The sequence below is a fragment of the Brassica oleracea genome, chromosome C4 (genome assembly GCF_000695525.1).
Source record: "Brassica oleracea var. oleracea cultivar TO1000 chromosome C4, BOL, whole genome shotgun sequence".
Classification (NCBI taxonomy): domain Eukaryota; kingdom Viridiplantae; phylum Streptophyta; class Magnoliopsida; order Brassicales; family Brassicaceae; genus Brassica; species Brassica oleracea.
The window spans coordinates 27,540,317-27,544,359 of record NC_027751.1 but is presented as its reverse complement, the minus strand read 5'-3'; the positions used below and the strand labels follow the sequence as shown (position 1 = coordinate 27,544,359).

Here is a 4,043-nt window from a genome sequence, read left to right as displayed (position 1 = left end):
ATATATATATATATGTGTGTATATATCATAATCCAACCCAACAAATACTTATGATGATATACTATTACAGGTTGGAAAACTATTTTCACTTTGGTTCAAATTTTTTTCATAAGTAAATGTAAATTAATATTTGTGTTGATATATTGACTACGAAAGTTATCGCATATCAAACCTATTGAAGTTTTGTTTATTTTTTTCTTCAGTTTTTAAAATATTTTGTAATATTTTATAACACTGGATGAAAATTTAAAGAGGAAATTTTTTAAAAAGGTTTTGACAAATTATACTTGGAGAGTAAATAAAATAATATAATAAAATAGTTTACTGACCAAAAAAATATATAGCATAAAAATATAAGCAGACAATCCGCGCGTAGCGCGGAATAACCTCTAGTAAGTATAAGATTGATAAACTCTTGACTTTAAAGAGGAAAACTTCTTTATCACCCAAGTAATCTTCGTTCCACCTAGCTTGACCATTGGTCTGGTGACATCCCTCGCAATGAAATATAGTAGTTTAATAAGATTCAACTGTAGACTCAGAGCCATTTCAACTACGTACAACACTCTAACCAGACTAAAATTAGTTTACGCATTCCAGAACAAATAAAAAGGTAAGGATTACATAGAAGATCAGTAATTAAAAGGATTACCCTTCAGAGTAGGCGTATATGGAGAGCTCAGACACTGCAGCACTACTTAAAGAAAACAATTACGTTCTGGTTTCAACTTTGAAGAGAAAAACAGGAACGCAAACGTTTTTATACGTCCAGAAGGAAATCAATCGCTTTTGCTCCTCAGTGCTTGTTCCAATAACAGTTAAATTTATTTTGCTTAGGGAACATGAATTGACCAAGTGCAATTGGTGCATGCTACTCAGTAGTACAAAAAATTTCTTTACGAGCAACCTTGGCTCATTGTTAGTTGTTAATTATTCTTCTGTTATCATTACGAATTAATTAATGAAAAAAGACAAAAATAGCACTAAATCAAGTTTTTGTTCCCAAACTAGCATTCAAGGTCAAATGTCACAAAAATATTACTTAATGTTTTATCAAAAGTCACAAACTTAAGGTTTAGAGTTAAAGGGTGGGGTTTAAGATTTAGGGTTTAGGGTCTAGGGTTTAGAGTTTAGGGTTTAGGGTTTAGAGTTGAGAAATGAGAAATGAGGTTTTGGGTATAAGATTTCAAATTTTGAAAAATAAAAAAATTAAAATTTTCAAAGGATAAACTTAGAAATGTGCTATTTTGGTCATTTTAGTTTTTGAGTGCTATTTTTGTGATATAAACTTAGAAATGTGATATTTTGGAGATTTGCCCTTAATTAATGGTAAGTTGGACGAATAATAAAAAAATCTAGCAAGAGCCAACTATACAAGTGCCCCAAACTGTTTTCATACATAAAATAGCGTTACATTACCATCAAGATTCATAATTATGACCATGATACTCTTCAAACGCAAGCCCCTTTTCAATACATGACAAAACGTGACAACTTTCTGCATGAGTGCCTAAGAACTTTACAAAAACAGATATAAGTTCCAGAAATTGATTAACTTGTCCCCATCTAAGTGATAGCCGAAACTTTGATAGACCATAGCTGTAGAAAGTACTTAATTTAACAAAATGTAACAACTTCAGACATAACTTCAAATCACCTTACAAGATGACTACTTATTTTTGAAACTAAAGGAGAAGCAATAACAACAGAACAGAAACACATGCCTAAGAACTCCAGAGATCAAAGAACATCAACGAATGACGAAGGAGTTCTGATGGCCAACAACTCTGCCTCCTCTTTCTCCACTAGAGCATCCAGGTCTGAACATTTCTGCTTCAATTCCAGTAATTTTTCCTTCATTTCTTCAAGCAGGATCAAACTACACTTCTCTTTCTCCTTCTTTTCTTTAAGTATCTCCAGCTTCTTCTCCAACCAATCTACCTTAAAACCCGCATCTCTCACATATGTCAGTGCAACGTCCGCTTCCACCAAATCTTCATTAGAGAGGTCTTTAAGTGACATGCACAGCGTCTCGATTAAGCTGAGAAGGAAACTCATGCATGCCTTCCTCAGATGTTGGTTCTTTGCACGAAAGTCAACTGCAATGTCAGGGTGCATTTCAAATATACGTCTCACAGATTCTACCTGCCAGGGAAATGTAAATGTACAAAACATATAACATAGGGTCTTTTGAAATCATAAAATGATCTTGCCTCTACTAAAGTAACAAGGTTGCATTATTATTATTGATTTCATACCTGTGACACAAGAACTTGAAAGCCATTGACGTCCATGGTTTCCTTTCCCAAGTGACACTACAAGAAAATGAGTAATTTCCGTTGGAAAACGGTCGGAAATGGCCTGCTTTGACGGATTTCCGACGGATCTGACCGTCAGATCTATATGGTCAGAAATTTTTTTGCGGTCAGAAACGGTCAAAAATGGCTGACCGAAAACCGACGAATTATTTCGGTCGGAAATTTCTGACGGAACTTCCGTCAGAAATATCCGTCAGAAACTTCTGACCATAATAGCGGTCGGAAATGTTTGACGGGTGTTTCGGTCAGAAAATATTGACGGAAATAACGGTCGGAAAGTTTTGACGGAAATTACGGTCAGAAAGTTTTGACGGGTTCATCGGTCGGATATTTCTGACAGGTTCATCGGTCAGAAATGCTTATTTCGGTTTGAAATATAAAATACTGAAATGTACAAAACATACATAAAATTTTTTAAAGTCGAATTTTTATAATAAAATTTGCAAAGTTAAACAAACATACATAAAGTAATTAATTTACATGGTCATAGATTGTACAAACATACCAAAGTGATTAATCACACCAAAACAAGTTAAAAAAAACATACCAAAACGGTTGGCAAAGGTCAAGCAAGTAAAAAAAAAAAACCAAAGTTCCTTACTAGAAACATCGATCGTCGGGGCTTTGGGTTGCAGAGTCCGGCTGGGTTTGAGTTGCAGAGAACTGCTCGGGGCAAAGGTTGGAAATGAAAACGGTCACGCGACGAAGCTCTTCCTCAATAGCTCGACGTTTTGTCCGCTCTTCATCAAGCTCCGTCTTCATCCGATCGATGTACTGAAGAATACTTGAGGAAGAAACTGAGTGCTGAGATGATGAGGTTGAGATAGCTTCGGAGGTACGACCGATACCATACCGACGACCCTTCTTAATAGGAACATTCTACAAAAGAAGAGTAAAAAGAATTAAAAATGTTATAAGAACTATAAATATAACTTGTTAACATATCAAGCAGCTGGAGAACGAATCCTAAAATTCTAAGTTCTTGGCTGGAGAAAAAAAATAACAACTGACCACATAAAGTAGACATACCTCGAGAACCAGTTGGTTGATCTCTTCGCGGGACAGCATGTTAGAAGCCGTAGATCCATCATTCGCAGACAACTGAGACTGCTGAAGTTGTGCTTCTTTGTCCTCCTTCAGCTTACTCAGAGTTGCCAACAGCTCTCTCGCAACAGGATCTTGAACCTCACCGGTTTGTTTATTGGTGTGCATATCCCTCATCAATTCTAACCAATCTGGTGGCACTCCACCCCTTTCAGCAGTCTTCCAATAAACACACAAATGATATAAGAGTATCAGTTCAATGTATATGATGAAATTAATAAAATTGAAAAAAATAAGATACCGCTTACCATTTCTATCTCACGTTCCTCTCGTGTCTTAGCACCACCATTGTGTACTGCTTCACCTTTTCCACCACGTTTGCTTCTTCTATTAACAGAATTGGTAGCTGCAATATGTGCAGTAGCATCAAGCTGCCAATAGGCTTTAAACCCATCCCACACATCTTGATTCAGACATATGGGTTTATCCTTCTTCAGCCTCCACTTTTTCTTCCACTCAGTCACGTTGCTCGTGTACTGCTTTCTAGCCTGCAAATTAAAGGCTGTCCGCACATCATTGGTGAAAGCAGGGTCCCAGTTCCAATCTTGCTGCAATGAACATGCAAACACAACAAACATATGCATAAGTCGAAATTAATCTGTAACCAAGCGGACATTTACA

General features: G+C 36.2%; 1 pseudogene; it reads right to left on the bottom strand.

The window, feature by feature from the left end:
- Positions 1-1,740: 1,740 nt before the first annotated feature.
- The window catches only part of LOC106338546, a 7,747-nt pseudogene continuing 5,444 nt past the window's right edge, over positions 1,741-4,043 (bottom strand).